Source organism: Onychostruthus taczanowskii, unplaced genomic scaffold (genome assembly GCF_017590055.1).
Source record: "Onychostruthus taczanowskii isolate IOZ18803 unplaced genomic scaffold, ASM1759005v1 scaffold22, whole genome shotgun sequence".
In the NCBI taxonomy this organism is placed as follows: Eukaryota; Metazoa; Chordata; class Aves; order Passeriformes; family Passeridae; genus Onychostruthus; species Onychostruthus taczanowskii.
Window position 1 is genome coordinate 11,892,990 of NW_024499462.1, and position 21,357 is coordinate 11,914,346.

General features: G+C 36.2%; 1 protein-coding gene across 2 annotated transcripts in view; it reads right to left on the reverse strand.

The window, feature by feature from the left end:
* ADK (adenosine kinase) overlaps positions 1–21,357 on the reverse strand; it is a 272,718-nt gene that overhangs the window by 179,214 nt on the left and 72,147 nt on the right. The window lies entirely within an intron of this gene.

The following is a 21,357-nucleotide window of genomic DNA, read 5'->3' on the forward strand; positions in this document are numbered from 1 at the left end:
CTAAAAACTGTTATGGCCTTTTCTAATTGCAATGGAATTTGCAACCAAATGGGAATTATTTTAAAGGTTGGAAACTGTCTACAATTTTAACTTCTGTTAAATTGTACATATTTTTAAGCGCTACATTTCAGCAAGAAAGTTAGCAGATAATTTCAAGTTTTGGCTAAGAAATAACTGTGTAATTTTAATAATTCCCTGTAGCATATTTAGATACTACACTTTTGACTTAGCATGCATGAAATGGAAAATGCCAACAGGATCCCATTTTTGTTAACATCCAAGTGGTTTTTTTTCCAAGAACTTTCAAGCAACCACAAACACTACTTTTAATTTAAAACATCCTTTTTGTAGCATGCAAGTTCCAAAAAGCATGATGAAATACGAGATTACAACACAAAAGCCTTTCCCTTTTATCAGGCTTCATCTTGAATACTCTTTTAAAGTATGAAAGATTTATTATAAATGGATTCATTAGTTATTTAAATATTCTGAACAGTGCATATTGCTTCAAAAGCAGTTAACAGCATATATTCAGATGCTTCTGCAATTTCTTTTGAAATAAAGAACGCAAAACAATTGTAAAACAACTTTTACTAATTCTAGCAAGTCTTCTGTAATGCAGCTCACAGAATTTGAACTTATCTGAATAAGTAATAATCTGACTTAATCTAAACGTAACTTTAACATTTAAAGATAACAGGAGGCTTTAGACCTTTATTCGTTTCAGTAAAGATGTTTCTAGAAGTACCGAAAAAAGAAAACATTGCTAAGTATTTAATTTTCTACCTCTCAGACAATAATACTAACCTAATGAAAGTGAAACTTTTATTTCCCCTTGCTTCCAGCCTCTCTGCTAGATTCATATTAAATTACAGTACTAACAAATATTGTTTCCACCGACGGTACACTTCACCATGTACCCTCAGTCTCTGAGTCCAGACAGTTTTTGGCACTCAGTTACTGTTAGAGGTTAACTCAAGCTCCATGCAATGCCAATAGCCACTGTGTATTGTCCCCTGTTGTTAAATGTCTTCTCTTCTCACTTGGTTTTAAATTAGAGAAGAAAGTGGATCATAAATCCAGTAGACTGGGAATTTCATTTAATTGTGCAGAAGGGTATCTTTATTTGACGTGACTTTTGTCAAGACTGCTCATGATGAAAATGCATCTCCTCATCAGAGAGACAGACCTGAGCACATCCAAGAGTTGTGCTGCAGATCATCTAATTAGGGTGCTAAGAAATGGCAAAGGACATTCTGAATAAGGATTTCCTGTACCCAGTGACTGCAGGGACTACTTCAGTATTCTGTGGGCTGATTACGTTTTGTTATAGAATGGCTTAGGTTGGAAGGGACCTTTAAAGGTCATCTAGTCCAACCCCCCTCTAATGACCATTTTAAAGCAGACCTACATCTTGAAGTAGATTAGGTTGCTCACAGCCCCATTCAACTTGACCTTAAATGTTTCCAGGAATGGAGCAACCACCACCCACAATTTCATTCTATCATTCTAAAAATTTTCTTCCTTTTATCTAGTCTAAATCTGCCATATTTTAGCTGAAACACATTATTCCTTGTCCTATCCCTACAAGGCCTACTACAAAGTATGCCTCCCTCTTTCTCACGAGCCTCCTTTCAGTACTGAAAGGCCACAATAAGGTCTCCGTGGGGGTGCCTTCTCTTCTCCAGACTGAACAAACCCAGCTCTCTCAGTCTTTCCTCACAGGAGAGGTCTTCCTCCCTCTGATCATCTTCACGGCCCTCCTCTGGATGCAGCACCCCAGGTGGGGTCTCACAAGAGCAGAGGGGCAGAATCACCTCCCTCAACCTGATGGCCACACTGCTTTTGATGGAACTCAGGCTTTGGGCTTTCTGGGCTGCAAGTGCACATTGTTAGCTCATGTCAAACATTTCTTTGTACTTCAATCAATTTCTTTCTTACCCTATCAGATTTGGCTCAATTGGTAAAGGCTCTTAAAAAGCTGGCTCTTGAAAATATTTTGGAGTTTCATAGGAAGGAAAGAGTATTTGTTGGCAAAGGCATAGCTGAGAGTGTGAAATATCACAAAATACCAGTGAAACTTCATTTTCTGACAGAAGAAAAAGCTTCTCTATATTTTGTTTCTTAAACTCATAGAGATACAAGTCTTCCTCTAGTAAATATTAGTGTCAGGTATTTCCAAGTGTGAATACATTCATGATTCCTATATACAGTTGGAAACACTATGTTTTACACTGCTAGGAAACCCTGAGAAATGCAGAGGGAGGAGTAACGGGATTACAGTGCTCTGTAGAACTAAACCCTTTATCAATTTCTAAGTTCCCAACTTTGAAGATCCATTCTTGCAATACCCAAATTAAAAAGAAATACAGAAAAACCTACCTAAAATGTTAAAAAAGGACTTTTGAAGTAAAACTAACTTCAAAATAAATTGCTATTATTTGCTAGATGATATTTTAAATTTTATGTTCCAGTTCATTTTCCAAATGAGATATTTAAATAATCATCTCTCCTTCATTTCCGTTTTATCACCATGCTGGTTCAGCACTTCTTTAAGAAAAAAAACCCAAAGCTCCAGAACTAAAAAAACTTACCATGACATTTATTGTATTAAATTCTATTGCAGAATCACAGATTCACTAGGTTGGAAGAGACCTTCAAGACCATCAAGTCCAACCCATGCCCTAACACCTCAACTAAACTATGGCACCAAGAGGCACATCCAGTCTTTTTTTAAACACATCCAGGGATGGTGACTCCACCACCTCCCCAGGCAGACAATTCCAGAACTTTATCACTGTTTCCGTGAAAAACTTTTCCTAATATCCAACCTATACTTCCCTTGACACAGCTTGAGACTGTGTCCTCTGGTTCTGTCAGTTGCTACCTGGTGAAAGAGACCAACCCCTCCCTGACTACAACCACCTTTCAGGGAGTCGTAGAGAGTGATAAGGTCACCCCTGAGTGTCTTTTTCCCCAGGCTAAACAACCCCAGCTCCCTCAGTCCTTCCACAAACACATAGGGTTTGTTGAGGGTTTGTGTTCCAAGCCCCTCGCCAGCCTTGTTGCCCTCCTCTGGACGTGCTCAAGCATCTCGATGTCCTTCTCAAACTGATGGGCCACAACTAGCAGAAGCGTAGTATCTGCACACTAGGATTACTTCCTTCATGAAAGACTCAAGTAATGGAATTAAAATCATATCTTATCAAGGTGGCTCATATTTTGGCATGGGGTTTTTACAGTTTATTCATTTTTGTCTGAAGTACAATCTAAGAACAATGTTCCTCTGAAGAATGAGGTGATAATTCCTGAAATTCGCAGGAACAAGGGAAGACTTGATAGCAGGTATACAGCAACTCATTTATTCTTACAAAACAGATTTGTAAACCAATCATTTTCTATTCTATTGATAAAAACAAGCACTTAAATTATCGATATAATACTTTTTTTGTGTCCTGAAAAAAAAATTTTCTTTTTTATTTGTCTCAGTGGAAATTTAAGAGTGTCTACAGACTCTGCCTTGCTGTAATTCAAAAGCATTGCTTCAAAACCAGTTTACTCACATAATCACCAATATATCACTGTTTTAAAATTAGAGGTTTAATAGATCCCTAAATTATTTTGTCATAGAGTAGATGGGGTTTTCAACTTACACAAAGAAAATATTACACCATAAAAAGCCCAACACTCAAACAAGTTGGAACAGGCATTAAAACCCTGAGTTTACCAACAGAAGCAAAGGTATCCTAGCAGGATTCCTCACCTTAACTGCATGGTATCTAGGTAATGCTCCACATGCCATGAAAGATCAATCAGAGATATGTAATTGTTACAACACCTAGACACACACACAGCACTGAAGACAACTGAAAACCTGTTACTTGTGCTTGCAGGATATTTTATTTCCTATTAAAGAAACATCAACAGTCTTGAAAGTGAAGAAAGCAACATATTTGAACAAAAACATCCATTTGTCTTGTTTCATTATCCAAAACACCTAAACATATGAGTAGATGCAAGTTAAGCTGCTTCTAGGATTAAATAACTCTGCTCTAGTACCACAGATAAAATCAGTAAGGAGAAAGCTGAGGCCAGGCACATTTTTGAGAAATTTTACAGTATTGTGGATCAATCCCAATTGTAAATCTTTTTGTTTCTAAGTTGTTACTGGAAGTGTTTGAAAGAGAGGTTATTTCTACAGACAAAGCTGACTTTTCTCATCTAGTACATCCTCTCCCGCAATCACCATCATGAGAAATTGATGGGTGCACATGCAACTTAATATACTGAGAGACAGGTATAGAATGAGACTCTAAAAGGTCAAAGAGAAAGTAGGTGAAATACAACTGCCTGACAGCATTCTACCAAGCGATGCTGCACTTCCCCAGGAACAAATACTTTTACCTTCTAGCTCAACCACAGAGCTAAATATTTCTAAAGCTTCAACAACAAAAACCAAAAGACAAAAGAAACCCAAACAACCCGAGCCCAAAAATCTTTATTTTTCCCTTAGCTGCCTTTCAGTCTTGTCTGGACACTTTACTATGTTTCTCTTGCTTTTTTCTTGCACCTGTAGTGCTTTTACTCTGTAGAAAGCATTAAATAAAAATGGTTATCATAAATAGCTAGTGAATAGCTACCTGGATTTTAGTTACCACTGAAAGCTTACAGGTGGTTCAGAAGATCTGAGCTCACAAATTTCCTTTGCAAGAAAATTTCTTGAGGCTGATCATCAGAAAAACATCTAGGCAATGTTCCTAAATGATATAAAACTCCCATAAAATATATTCCTTTACACTGACTTGCCTTATTTAGCCCCTGTTAGGATGCACACATTAGAGTTCATACCTATAAATTACTTCCTTCTGTCTCTAAATTTGATTATTTATTTCCAGTTGTAATTTTTAACAGCCCCTCTGTTTCTGTGGAGGACAGCCATCAGGGGAGAGGTAGAGCAGTGAGCTTTGATATTTAACACCATGCTCTGTAGCCAGTTTCAGTATGTAATAGCATGCAAACTACAGCTTAGAACTGAAACTTTCAGTTGAACCTTAAGCTGCCATGTTCTGGATCAGAAAGCATTTCTTTAAGCCTTAGGTCTTTTCCAGGTATATGACTGTTAGTCAGAATAACAAGCATGCAAGTCTCAAATGTAAGATTTGTATGTGTCACAGTAACAGCACAGACTGGTAGTCAATAAAAAGCAAATTTTAAAAGCTCTCTCCTAGACTGAAGATCTTAAGCTGTACATAATTTTTAACTAAGTGTGACATTTGAAGCACTAACTTCTAGCAAAGGTTTCATCTTTCCATTAGTATCAGTACAACACTAAGTTCAGTCCAAATATATTGATTTTCATTTATGTTCAGACTCTTCAGAAGCCTTTGACGCTCCCTGCACTGACTTAAAGGAAATATACAATTATTTCATGTCTGCATACTGGCAATATTCGATAACCTCCTGGGGTTTCATGTGAATTCAAACTACCATGGAGAAGAAAACAGAAGGCTGAAAGACTCCATACAAGACAGCTCATGCAACAAAGACGTCACTTCCCATGATATGGAATTACCGAACTTACTGCTACTGACAGTAGCAACAGCATTTGGATCCCTGAGCTGATGTTCAAATAATGAACATGACTGTGGAAAAGTTGTTTCCACCTCTTCTGTTATTACACCTCTGATTATAGCCCTAATATTAGCTCTGTTAAAATTAATGCTTACCCATATCCAAAGCCAAACTAATGAAAGGGCCAAGTGGAACAGCTCTACAAGAATGGCACAAGATGGGCATTTTTTGGAATTGTCCTTCAATCTGCTTCTAAAACAGATTCTTCAGAAGTGAAAAGCTATCATTCAACAAGAAAGATACAGAAGCATCAAGTGTTTTTCTTTTTAGTCTTCCCTTACATCTAAATTATATTTCATACTTGAATGCCACATATATTACTGTCGAAAAAAACAAACCGACACTCTCCTTGAAAAAGTGAAAGAGATGCAAATATCTACACTTCAAACATAACTCTATAGTACAGACTGGATCCTATGTCTGGCAACAACACTCCCAAGCATACTGCAAAACCAAAGCAAAAAAGGAACAGTTTGGAACTGTTTATAAGGTACTCTTTCCATAAGGACAGTGGAGTCTGCTGCTTGTTGACAGAATAAGCAGCACCTGACAAAAACTGTACTTACAAAGAGCCATCAGATCCCCCCTAAGCAGAAAAACTTTCTAAAAAGAAAACTTTACAGTAATGACATCTTGCCACTGCAGTCTGGGTCCCACTGTTTTAAGAGGAGGAGGATTTCTACTGTCCTGACAATAACCTGGAGTGACTCCCTTGGAAAAAGGAACACTCCCTTCTTCAGATCAGAACAAGGGAAGATTACAGACTCCTAAGAAGTACAGTGAGCTTGTATTAGAGAACAAATCCAAAAGTAAACACTTGCAGAGATCTCAGGGTGAAGAGGAAATTGCACAGAATTTGTCTAGTGTCAGAAGCCATTTCAGCCCCTAGACTACAAAGCAAAACCATCAAAAAAGCCCTAAAAAGAACAGAACAGGGTGGGATTTATTTTAAAACTTTTTTTCATTTTGGCTGCCTCACCCATATAATTTTAAATTACAGCTTTAGAACTGGGAATATTTGGTGTTGTTTGCATGCTCACAACAAAAAAAGGCATGGAAAGAGATCATGGAAAGTGGAAGAGGTCACTTCTTATTAAGCCAGACACATTATAAAAGAGAACTTCAATGTCAGTGGTCAGAGAGTAGTTCAGAGCATGAGTTAGAAAAACAATTTTATGTCTTTTTTGTGTCTTTGATGGAACAGATTTATATTTTAATAGGCAAAAGCCTGCTTTCAGCTGACTAAAAGCATCTTAAAAACTAGACATTTTTGATCATGCTAAAAAAGAAAAATCTGACAGAAACCAAGGTCAGATGACTGTCAAATTCTTCCCCTCCTTCTAAACCTTCTAGAAAACAAGAAACAATAATTAAAACTCATCTTGATATGACTAACAAAATAGTTAATCAGTACGTCTCAAAGAATGGATAGGAAAAATTACAAGATTAAAAACATCACAAGAGTAAAAGAAAAACAGAGAACCCAAAATGCCAATTCATTCAATCATGTTGCAAGTAAAAAACAATCATCCCACAAATGTTATTGCTTGCTTGACATGGAACACACTCAACTACTATACCTAAACATGGGTAATAAAGCATGCCATGCAATTCTCCATTTTGTGAGGGAAGCTGCTTTGGAACTTCATTACTAATCTTTAAATTGATTCTAAAATTTAACTTGGCCACAAAATTTAACAAAAGCAAACCTTGATGTCAAGCTTGTGCTGCCTCACTAATTGCTCTACTGAGCTTCTTTTGTTTGCAAGAAAAATTATAGGCTATTGACACAGGGGTCTCTTGGAAATGTAAGCTTCTGATGACCAGGTCACAGTTACCTAAACTTGTAAGTCTCTTAATTCTCAGTATCTTCAAATCTTTGAACTGTATATAAGAGTTAAATAAAATACCACAAAACATATCTCATGGACAGAAGCCTGGGGTGGTGTTTTGGTTTTTTTTTCCTATTTGCATACATATTCTGAATTTGTGTGTACAGCTCAGATTTTAAAACAGAAACCTGCTTTATTTTTAGCAGGGCAGCTTTGAGTCATCTAGTCTACAATTCTAACACAGTTAGATTGTCACAGAAAATCACACTTAGTCTACTTCACAGCAGCATTCCCAGCATAAAGCTCAAATTTATATTATGTATGTAAATTTAAAAACTGTCATTGCTACAGTTTTTTAAATCATGTTAGCTCTTCTGAAAAATTATATGTGTCATACCTAAAGCCATTATCCAACCATACCAGAAATAGGGTAGCAGAAAAAGAAAATTTTCCTTTGATTCCTGCCAACCTGCTCTTATTTGTGACCCATCAGACTCTGTTCATTCTAAATCCCTGGATCCTAGAACATGCTTAGTGGAAAACAGGGCATGCAGTTTGTTACAGAATTACTGCAAAGAACTTTAAAAAGTAGATATATCTTCATCATCAATAGCAATGGCAAAATTTGATAAGTTCCCAGTTTAGAGGGCCAAGGCTTGTAATAAAAAAAACCGACAAGGTTATGAACCTAACTAAATAGGCAGACAAATGCTTATTTGAGACTAATTATTTGAGAATAATTTCTTTGGAAGAAAACCAAAACTTTTAATGTACTGTAAAGCATGTAATTGTTTAAAAAATGCAATTAATGATATAATAATTAAGTATTAGATATAATTGTAGCATAGGTATATTTCTGCAGTGTTCATTTCTTTGCATTTTGTATATTTCCATTTAATAAAGTTTTGAAAGTAATAGTTGGAAAAACTTCACAGTGACTTAAATAGGCAATCTCTAAAGACTTAATCAAGAGTTACCATCTTATGTAATTTTTTACATGGGAGTAGGGCAGATTGTTACAAGCAGCAGTAGTTAGCAACTTTTCATAGCAATTTTAAAATGCAATGCATGTCACCATGTTATCAAGGTATCTGCATTTCATACATGATAACCATTACCAAAATTAATTTGGGGAACAGTTACTGTCATTAAGCTAATGCTGAATCTTGGACTACCTCACAATTATCTTTAGGAATATTCACAAATAAAGGATGCAATAATCTGAGATCCAATTCCCTCTCACAACAGTGCAGGCCCATGCAGACATAGCTGGACACCAGTGAATGATGCAGATGAATTCCTGTAATGTGCACCCCTAGGGAGGAAGAACTGATTTCCCGGGTTCTCAGCTAGGTGACCAGCTCTGACTTACAGAAGGAGCAGATTTCCATGGCAGAGTTTAGTGGTGTTTAAGCAACAGCCTACCAATGTCTTTCCCAGGAACCCTTGCCTTCACTGCAGCAACAATTCACTGGCTCATGACGTATCTACTGAGCTACCCTAGGTGACAGCCTGGTAAATTAAAATAAACCAGCACCTATGTTCTCTCAGAATTCCAGCCTGCAGGTTGCAGCAATTGAGCAGCTGTTACAGAATAAGCTGACCCATTTTGAGATCACAGATGAGAACTGCTGAGGCCACATAAAAGTCAGCTCTCTTCATCTGTCACACCCACTGTAGTCTCTGTTTGTACACAATGTATTTTAAAAACTTGAACAATGAATACTAACAATGTTAAACATTAATATCAACTAGTTCCCTTTTTCATTTAATAATTATCTACTGTAAACTATGGAATTAATCTATAGTCATGCAGAATTTACTCCACAAAAGATGCATGAAAAAGGCAGAAAATCTTAGCTAATTTTAAGAGTTCCAGTGAGCTCTCAAAAACTGTTTTTAAAACCCAAAACCCATTTATTTTATTTACAAATAAAGAATATGAGATCGCTGATTTCAGGCTGTATTTTTAAAAGACAAGCTAACCAACCTAACTGATCTTACAGCTCACTTATACCACTACAAAGACAATAAAATAAAGATGTATTCTTAGGGTTTACAAATAAGTGCCAACACATTAATGCTACCATTGGCAGAACAAGAATAAATAATTTTATTGAATTTGTTTATTTGTCAGACTGTAATGTAATGAAGAAACTCAGTATAATTGGGTGTAGTCATTTCACTTCAGTAGGACCTCAACTTCACTCTGCTTACACTGATATGTATGTAATATAAAGTATGTCTTGTATAAGTAAATACCATTCAGTTCCACAAAGTCTGCTTCTAACTCCTAAAGATGCCTCAGTAAATCAGAGTAGTCTTTTTATAAGAAAAATGGAAAAAATGAAACTGTGTAGAAGCAAACAAGTTAAATGCTTCAGACATTGTTCAGTTCGTCCAGTGAGGATGGAGGAAGAGTGACAGATCCTTAGGAATACGATCTCGCACAGCAAGGCAAAGGATGAAATGCAGCTATTACACATAAAGGTCTCTTCCTCACTCACAAGTGAAAAAAATCCCTCAGTTAAAAGCAGAACACAAGCACAGCATTTGAAGTGAATAACTGCCAGCTTTCAGTATGTTATGGGTACAATACAGCAAAAAACTAAGTGGAGCTGCTGCATATTTTTCTGCTTTAACAAATTCACAGTATACAAGAGCCATATTTTTACCCTTCAGGTCTTGTGACCATTTTGAATGGCACTCCAGCAACATGAGGTAAATACTCTGGTACATTTTCTACTACAGTCAAGATGATAACAGACCTAATACATCCAAATATTATTTTTGCAGCAAGAAAAACAAAGCTGTGAAACTCAATGCATATCAAGGAGATCAAATTTTACAAAAGTTTCAGAAGTTTTTTTTGTTTCTTTTTTTTTACTAGACATATGTACCAATAACAAGATAACCTACAGGCCTACTCTTATGGGTCAGGGTGTAAGTATATTGCTAATTGAGCAGTGTTAGGATTAGACTTCTCTATGGGGAATTAATTGCATTGTCCCATATCCTTTCTTTGAAGAAAGCAGCATAATGCTTGTTACTGCAAAAGCCACTGAATCACAGTCTGTTCATGTAGTTGACAGTTTGCCCCTTTGAAATCATGCTCAGGATCCTAAAAAAAGCACTACTGTACCTCCTGACAAATCAGTCCTTAACTCTGTGCTCTGTTAAAAAGTTTAAGCAAATTCCTGTATTAAATTTCTATTCTGATAAATCACTATTACCTCCATCATATCCATAAGAAAGAGAAAGGTATACTAATTTATTACAGACCTACAATATAAGTGAGCAGTAATTCAAAGTAGAAAATCAGACATACATCCTCTTGGACTGAGCACAAATCACTGAAGGAGAGAAAAGAATAGTTTCAGGCAACAAACCTGTGGGTACAACAAAAAAATGTGTAAGGAACTTATACCAATATATTTAAACTTTGAGGGAAGAATTTCCAGGAATAGTACATTATGAAGCCTGCACAGAGTTCTTAGCTAACAGCAACATTGTCAATGTTTGTGTTAAGGAGGAAAAAAAAGTACACTTCCAACAGGAAGCATTCCAGAGATGTGCAAGAAACCTCTCTAACTTGGCATTTCAGATTTCCAGGGCAATTAACTCCCCACTGTATCACATCACTTAACATTAATTAATTGCTAAAGATGTAGTTATGTAACTTATTGAGCTGCTAAGGATAAAACAGCTCCAGAGCTCCCAAGGCTTGAGTGGCACGCCAAATTAATATCAGTGAAGCACAGGGATTTACCCTCTCTTCTGAGATTGCCAAATCAAGCACTCATTCTCCTTCCAGTGTCAACCAGTGGGAGCAAGTCAAATAAATGTCAGTCAAGCCATCAGCCCACTGCTGCACGGAAAGTTTTATGGGGCAAAATGTTCTGATAAAGTCCCATTGTCATTCTGCACACAAAAACATTGGGGGATTCACATCATGGCACCTTTGGAAGCAGGTCCCCTTATTGTGGGCTACTGATATTACTGATACTTTCAGATTTTTGCTGAAAAGGAGAAATCCCAGCCTGCACTAATTACTGCATTGCCTAGAAACAGCTTAATTTTCAGGATAAGACAAATTAGGGAATGTGCTAATTAATATCACTCATATATAGCATGTCTTACAAGTTAAAGGTGGTGTTGACTCAGGGAAATGCAGAATGAAAAACCAATAAAGTTTGAGTTCCCTCATTCAGCATTCAGGTGGACATTCAGCATTCAGCTTAGAGACAGAGTCTAAATTCCTTCGTTGCTTTTGAAAAATAAAAAAAAATTTTACAGCTTCAAAACATGATGTTATCATAGCTAAAGAGGCATATGAGCTGAGTCAAGCAGCAGGCAGCTGAAATGCTTACCCAGAAAGAACCAACTGCCACCATTTATACAGTGCCTTCTGATTCCATGTGGGTGACTGATGTTTGAGTACTGCAGAATACAGAAACAGTTTCTAATCATTTAAATAAATTACAATTTTGAATGGATGCACAGAGGCTGCATATGTACACCGAAGCTCACTCAAACACACGGAGAAGAGAGAGCTTCAAGGTTCTATCTGAATGGATTTAGCAGAATGTTATGGTACAACTCCTTTTCCGTTTTTCTAAAATATGTCACATCCAAAATCACGTTGAAGATCATCTTCCTACAATGCTATTGATGCTGCTGGCCAGGAGCAAGACCTGAAAAACAAGTGAATATGGTTCTGGTGCATCAGACACACAAGTCCATAGGACCAGCAGTGAACCACTCAATTCCACAGCAAAGTGATGCACACAAGGACGTTTGTCTTTCACTGCTTAACAGTTACCATCTAACAAAATCTGTTGTCAAACTGACAATGGTCTCTCTCATTTTCGAGAGAGCAGATTTAGGGACCTGGCATTGCAGGATCTGAAAAACAAAGAGACACAGGCTCTTCGGACCTTTATTTTCTGACCAGCCTGATATTGGCTGAAATTACATTCCCAGGTCTATAAATATACAGAGAGTTGTACACAGCTATTTTCCAGTGTACAGAAAAAGCCTCACTATCAGCAGCCTCAAAAAGTCAGGTCCTCCAGTCCACTGCTGCATCTTCCATCATCTGTTCCATAACCACATAAACAATGGATGAGCTTCCTTCACAAGCACAAAGAAAGCTTGACAAGTTCCCAGCTTTGTAATCTGGGGGGAAATTTGCTTACATTTTTGCAGAGTTTGTCATTAGGATGAAAAGGTTTTGTTGCTTTTTTTGAACTGTCCACGTAGCTCTGAATAAGGCTTTGAAAATCTTCTTAGCTACAGCTGAGTAAAAGGTCTGGGCAATTTTCTCTAAGACGTTCCAAAAAAATCTAGGAAACTCTCAAATGTTACAAAATTTCTCTGACATCTGTACTGATCAATTTAGGCATTACACCAGTTTCCCAAGCTGCATGTTTTAATCCTGATGAGGAAAGGCTGTCTGTCTGTAACAAGCAGGGACACATCACTGTGATGTTCGACACAGACTGATTTGGAAACACACATGAGTGACAGAACGTGCTTGAGAGAATAAGAAGCTCAGGAAACTGATGTCACTGGCATGTGGTACTGTCTGCTGTGACACTGTCAACAGGACATCATCTCTGCCATAGTGGGAATAGCCACTGCTGTATTTCCAGAGAGACAAACTTAAATGACTGTTTTTGTTAGCTCTGAGGCATGTTTTGCTACTCCTTCAGCACACACACATCTCATTGATTAGGACTGATCACACATGGCATTGAGGACAAGTGTTTAAGAAATCCACTTAAGAGACTAGCAGCATTTAAATTTTAGTAAGGCATAAATAAGAAAATATTAGCTGTAAGTCCCAGCTCTTTGTCTGGTTTATCTTCTTTTACATGCAACAGGTTTGAGAAGCAGGTATGTGCACTTGCAGGACAGCACATGACACTGACAGAAGACCACACTGAGAATGCTATCCCAGCATGGCAGAAACATGCGAGACCTGGCACAGAAAGAAGCACACACCCCAGGATTTTTTTTCTGAAGAGAGGGTAAGGCTATTACCCCTAAGTTTATTAAACCATACCAAACAGAAAATGGTTTAGAGATCTTTTTTGTACATTTTCTTAAAAGCTGGATTAAACCACTGAAAATATTGGAAACACATGTTTGATGGGGCCACCAAGCCCATATGAGCAGAGCTGCTTAAAGAATGAAAATGAAGCTGCTTAAGGAATATCAAGCGTATGGCCAAAACTAACTCTGAGGAATTTAACATTCCGGTCCAAATGGTTCAGGAAAACAAAAAAAAACCTACCTCTCTGAGCAAAAAAAAAAAAAAAAAAAATTACCTACTTCCTTTTGGTCAGAAAAATACAGAGCTAAATGTTCTTTGCTTTACTAAGCAGGAGGAAAAAGTTGTTTAGGGGACTCGCTTGCACTTCCTTGGAGTTATAGTCCAGAAAGAGTTTTTGGAGAAAGCTATTTGTTGTGTAAGTGGTTTTAAGCACACAATTAAGCAGAACATTTCTAGTTGATGGCATCATTGATTTCATTAAAAAATGACAGTTCCTGCAAAGTTGCGTCAACATGAAAAATGGAGAGTATGCTTGGGGTGACCCCTGTGATAGCCTTTCCATTATCTCCATGCCAGTTATGCATGTTCAATACATTTTAAAACCTGCTCCTGAGCCAAATCTTGCCTCCTGCTATGCCTCAGTCTGATCTGCTGCAGAGAAGTAATCCAGAAAGTCTCACAAGTGAGGAAAATATTAAATTCATTAGTTATACTCTCATTTATACAGAATGACAGCAGAGTGAGGAGGAAACCACTAAAGGACTGATGGATCCCTGTGTTATGGATCTTTTAGATTACACTCAGTAAGTACTGTTTAACCAAGGGTACTTCTTGGCAAATAGGTATAAACTTCATTTTAAAAGTGTGGAATCAGTTACAATGAAGCTACTTAGATGTTTACAAGATGACAGCTCATATAATTTATAAAATGCAGCTCTGTGCCTGCAAGTATTCTTCATGGATAAATTTTTAATTTTACATATTATTTTTAGATTAAGCATGAAGTGACCCAGTAGACAGATGTGCTTAATATAAATCCAAGGTCTGGCTAATTACGCACATAACAAGTAGTAAAAATTTAAAATACTTCTAAGCCTTTAAAGCATACTACTTTTTATAAACAAGCACGAATCTGGTCATTTTTCAAAGCTAAATTCTCATACTTATGAGTTAATTAGAATGCTAAAATGCACAATCCCTTTAGATTAACAGAACAAGTTAATCATAATGGAAAAATGAAAATTTGGATTAATTTACAAGTGCTTGAAATAGAGGCTGATATTCAGAAAAGTGCCATACTTCCCTGATGTGAATTCAAAAGTTCAACATAATTTAGCATATTATTCTCTCTTAATGTTATCCCTCATTTAAAAGTCATTCCAATCAACACTTTATTTACTCTTAATAAAGACGTACTCTAGTTCAAAGCCAAACTTCTTTAAAGATGGCAGGATGTAGGCTTTTCCCAAAAATGTTGTACAGCTCCAAAATTGAAAGGTTACAATTAGATGGCAAGAAGTAATGCAGAAAGAAAAAGGGAGTTATGATGCTTTTGTCAGGTGTCATTACACAAACATTATTGTGAATTCCCAAGAGTTATCTATATGAAAGCTTCCCAAAAATTCTATTTTACATTTTTCCCCTTTACCTGCCAGTCCTACCAATTCAAGTTGAAATGTGTCAAGCTACATTCTTCCAAGCTCACATTGCATCAGCAGTAATAAAACCTCTGTAATGAGAATTCCACTATTCTACCAAGGATTAATAAACAATAGAATACAGGATTCTGTAGCTGCTAAGTTACGATTCACAGCAATACTAGAATTGCTAGAATAAAAATAAGCTATTAAGACATAGGACAAAAACCAGGAGCACCCATTCTGAGGATGAAGATTGTGGCATTCTATGTAAATTCTTCCAGAAAAACAAGAATGAAAATGTGCTGTTTGTTGCCAAGGTCGTGTAGTTTAAAATCCAAGCTATAAAATTCTATCAAGTTGAACTTGAAATCCAGCACTTGTGTTAGAAAGATAAAACTTCAAAGACTATTTCTTGCAGTTCTAACCTCAGCACTCCAAAAGCAAAAGAAATGCTGATAAAAATCACGCAAATACAGCCTGGTCAGCAATACTTGCCCTCTCTGCATGTGTAAGCTATTTGCTTTACATACTTTAAAGTCATGAGCCTATTAAAAGACTCCAAATTTTTTTCCTTTCTAGATCAATGTTTGTTGTTAGATGGGCACAGGCTTAACTAAAATTAGGGAAGGAAGCTGAGTAGTAGTAAAACACTGTCTCTATGAATCTGAATTTGGTTTGTTGGCAGAACCCTAAAATAATACATTATTTATGAACTGCATGCAGTTACATGTATGCATATTTTATAGATTTAATATAATGGATCCAATCATCTGGAGAGATTGCAAGAGCTCAGATTAAAGCAAGATGTCACATATCATATTAGATATAAAGCCAAAATTTAATGAGACAAGTAAAGGTCAGAGAAGCACACTCCAGTTTCAATTTGATATCCCTACACTTCTTGTTCTAAAGCATGCATCACAACTTCAAACATACAGCAAAACTAAAAGTTAGTATAAAGGGATAATTCTAATGCCAAGCAAACAGGAAAGTTAAACTTCAGTTTCTATTCCAGAAATTAAAGGATTGCAATTCAGTCATCCTCTCTAGTCCTCATTTTCCAAAGTATTACCAAGGAATTTTTAGTGACTGATGCCTGATCAATTGAAATTTGATCCAGCAAAGTTATCAACATGTCTTCTTGGTGGGCTAAGAAAAAAAAAAACAAAAAAAACCAAAAAAAACCCACACCCCAACAACTGTGTCTAATAGTACCTGTGTTTTACTGATTATCTGGATTCCACCTGTTTTCTGTATTGTATTGCAGTCAGGAAAGCTCTTTGTTACTCCTTTTACCCCCTTCCCATTGTTTACATTCTGTCTCTATTTTTCCGCTAAGTACTAAAGTCTCAAAGAAAAAGATGCTTCAATAAGACTTGTCTTTAAGGTTTATAAGTACTCAATCTGTCGTGGTTAGCCATCTTTACTTGCAGGTGAACAAATTTACATGCAAGAAGGATTAGAGTTGACAAGGAAAGCAGATTGGTAAGAGAGAAACAAGAACGGGACAGTGAGGGAATACAGAATCAGAGCAACAGAGGGATTTTTATACAGTTTTTCTCTCTCCATATTACTTATTAACTTTTCTCTCAGTTTTGTCATTTCTCTCACATTCTGTCTCCACTTTCTTCACTTCTTCACCATTACTCTCTTAATATGAATTAGTATTTCCAAAGCATAATTTGCTGTTAATTCAATCTCATTAAGGAATGACTAAACTGTTGTCTCATTTATTTAATCTTTTCCATTTTTATGCCTGCTACTGTCATTTCAGGAATATATCAATCACTTCCCCACTTCTCACATCATGAGTCAAGCCATGATAATAATGATTCCCGAACTCTTTCCAGGATCAGTTCAAAGAAATTTAATATTCCAAAAAACCTAACCATAACGAGCTTTAGCACTGCCCTTCATTACTTTTACATTGTTCTTTGTACTCTCTTTCACCATTTGCAGGTATTTTTAAGAAATATTTTTGTACTTATAAAAATGCTTATATAAAACGCTTTTGAAGAGTGTTATATTTCTGAGTTTCTTCACCTTGGTCATTTATCTTGAATCCTCTCAATGTTTACTCCAACAGTCTTCTGTATTTCTTCTGCAACAGGAGAATTTTTCCTTTGCTCTTTCCTTTCCTTTACAGAGCTTTCCCTCTAATGTATGGTGTGACCCTGCTTCCACATTCCATTTCCTGGAAATATGACTTCTCCATTGTACCTTAGAAGCATTTCTACAAAAAAAAAAACCCAACTTTTCTATTGTCCCTCATATGACCAGACCTTTCTCTTTTCCTGACCCTGCTGAGATACCCTGTCCACATGATGTCTGCTTTGGGCAGTTGACAGGGCCAACCTTCAGCTTTCTGATTTTCACAATGCTCTCTGACTATTGTTCAGTCCTGCAGAGTGCCACACACTCTCCTGCTCTGCTGCAAGACAACACTGAAAAAATACAGAGATTCCCTTCCGTACCCTACCAGCCAAATTCCTCCTTCATGGCTGCACTTCACATCTTTCCTTTCTGTTAACATGCTGAGGAAAAAAAAAATCTAACTCTGTTCTTCACAGCTTAACTGTAATTCTGGTTAATTCTTTGTAAACGTCTAAAATCTTTGCTTCCTTTATAGTTTATGCTGCTTCAGATTTTAGTTCCAAACCCCATGATTTAAGCTTCATTTTCTTCCCAGTTTTCTTCGTAATTCAGAATTCTTCCTATTGGCTCTTTCTGTGATTACAATCTCAAATTTTTCACACATTACAAATACGGTATTTCTAAAACTTTTTTTTCCTGAAGAAATTGGCTTACCCTGCTCAGAAACAGAGAGAGCATTTCTTGAGTAGATGATACCACCTTTGCAGGTACAAAGGAAATATCCAAAATATATGAGCACATGTAACAGATGATGATGTGCTCATACACCACGAGCAGATGATCACCAGATGATCACCGTACACCACGTAAGCAAGCATCTGACAGGTTCGTTTTCCCTTTTTAAACACATTATATACTTTAAAGTTTCTCCACCCATTGCCTTTGGGTATTTTTGTTTCAACAGAGTGCTGCTTTTCTGACCTTTAAAGAGTGTCTACCTATCTGAAACAAACAATTCCATAACCTTGAGCTGCTTCCTAAGTTCTTCCTTTTTTTTTAAATTTGAATTATTTTTTTTTTGCACATTTCCTATTACACGCCTCTTTCCACTGAGAACTCAACTTTTAAAAAAGCAATTTGTCAGTCTTCAGGGCCCATTTGTTCATTTTCAACTATTCTACTCAGTAGCATTTCATTGTAGTCAGGCTTTCAAGGATGCCTTTATTTTAACACGTCATTATTTCTGACCAACTTTTAAACAGTTGGAATAAACTCTTCTAGGTTTTAGCACTCATTTTATAGCACACTTTTTCAAGCTTTTCCCATAATGTTGAGAAATTAGTAAGAGCTGTATTCTTAGGATTTCTTCCCAGCATCTTCTCACAGAGAACCCACATTCACTCCAAGTGTACATTAGCACTATGAACTTATTTATTGGTCCTTTACTTCTCAGTCACCAGGTAAGCTTCCTAAAGTAGTGTTCCTTTCTCCCACTACTTTCAACAAATTAATTGTTCTCTCTAAGGTTACTTACACATTCATTGTCTCCAATAAACGAACGAATACTGCTGCAAAAACTCTTCCAGAATTTCTAATTTAATTTTTGGTTTACATTTCAACTACTTTTTTCCTATCCTTGCATATTTTTTTTCTTCTCTAAAGCTTACAGAAAAACAGCTTCTTTCAAGATTTCCAAAATTCACATTTTTTCCTCTTTCTCACTCTCCCATCTCTCTTTTTAAAGTCCTTTAGTGATGTTATGTTATTCATGCACAACTGTTTAAGTTTCAATCATATCTAAAACAGAAACTAGGAGATGACAAACCTTCTGGAGACAAATACAATTCCAGATGGCAACTGGAGCTGAATGAGGCTCCCAGCTCTGAGCCAAGATAAAGGAAAAAGTTCACTGACAAAACCTGATCAGTGTAAGAAAGGCACATTGCCACAGAAATACCTACATTTCACTGATTTAAATTTGATCTATTTCCTCTATATAGGTTCTGTGTACTTCATAATATCATTATTGAACAACACTGGACTGATAGATTAATGACAGTTGAAGAATGAAACATAGTTTACTAATAAATTAGCTAATGCCACAGAGGTCACTTCAAGGAGAGATGGAACTAAAATCCTGGGCTCTTTGAGCACTTCAAAGAAACTCTGAGTTTCTATCACATACATTCGCTTCTAACCCCCCCAAACTAAATGCAGCAACAGAAGCAAAAATTCACGTCTCTCAACTAATAAACAGTTCAAGAACTCACTCCAAAAGGTTCACCTCTAGTCAGCTGTCATGAAAAGGCACCACCTTTACACCATCACCATAGGTCAAGCAACAGTGATATCTAACAGAAAATTATTCCAATAACTTGAGCTACATTGATTAAGAGATTTTTCAAAAATATCGGAAGCAAAAAATTGTCTTGACCCCATGGTTGAAAAAAAAAAAAAGCTCAGGAAGCTGATTATATTTTAAAACCATAACCATTTCAGAATGACACTATATACATTAAAACATATGCAACATTTTTTTTTAATATTTTCAAGACATTTGAGGTTTCTGAAAATGAAAACTTTAGTAAGTTTAGTTTTGTAGAAAGGAGCAGTAATTATGACAATAATTTTTATTGTTTTCATGAGGGAGCAAAGCAGGGAGCAACCTTTATTATAATATAATTTTATTTCTTCCAAATGTGCATTTAATGTTATCTGGCAGTCAGTTTTAACTATATAGGGAGCCTCAAAGTTAATATGCCAAGATCATTAACAAGAAGATCCTAAGGCCATTTGTGTATTTTTAAATAGAATTTTTACATCTCTCATAATATGACAACATGCATACAGGTATATATGCTTGAAAGTGTTGTGACAAAAAGCATACTTTAGTTATAGAAAACCTAATATACCTGAAACTAAATTCATCATTACTGCTGTTCATCATACCCATAGCCAGAAACATTCCCATTGTATAAAAGAAAGTTTTATGTTTCAGTCTTTTATGGACAAACTTTGAAGTTCTTACAAGCTAAATGTGGTTAGAATCACAGAACAATGCAGGCTACACAGGACCTCTGCAATTCTCCAGTCCAACACACCAGTCAAAGCAGAGACAGCCTCAAATTTAGATTTGCCTGACCAAAGGGCTCATCCTGGTACATTATGAAAATCTCCAAGCACAGAGACTCAATAATTTCACTGTTGAACCACTGTCTTTGTGACTTTTCTCAGTGTAAGATTGCTAACTGCAGCTACCGACCTTGTCCTCGCTTCTTCTCCTTCCAGCACACATCTTTGACAAAAGCTTTTCACTCTTGGTCACCATAGGTCAAGCAACAGTGATATCTAACAGAAAATTATTCCAATAACTTGAGCTACATTGATTAAGAGATTTTTCAAAAATATCGGAAGCAAAAAATTGTCTTGACCCCATGGTTGAAAAAAAAAAAAAGCTCAGGAAGCTGATTATATTTTAAAACCATAACCATTTCAGAATGACACTATATACATTAAAACATATGCAACTTTTTAAAAATATTTTCAAGACATTTGAGGTTTCTGAAAATGAAAACTTTAGTAAGTTTAGTTTTGTAGAAAGGAGCAGTAATTATGACAATAATTTTTATTGTTTTCATGAGGGAGCAAAGCAGGGAGCAACCTTTATTATAATATAATTTTATTTCTTCCAAATGTGCATTTAATGTTATCTGGCAGTCAGTTTTAACTATATAGGGAGCCTCAAAGTTAATATGCCAAGATCATTAACAAGAAGATCCTAAGTGCCATTTGTGTATTTTTAAGTAGAATTTTTACATCTCTCATAATATGACAACATGCATACAGGTATATATGCTTGAAAGTGTTGTGACAAAAAGCATACTTTAGTTATAGAAAACCTAACATACCTGAAACTAAATTCATCATTACTGCTGTTCATCATACCCATAGCCAGAAACATTCCCATTGTATAAAAGAAAGTTTTATGTTTCAGTCTTTTATGGACAAACTTTGAAGTTCTTACAAGCTAAATGTGGTTAGAATCACAGAACAATGCAGGCTACACAGGACCTCTGCAATTCTCCAGTCCAACACACCAGTC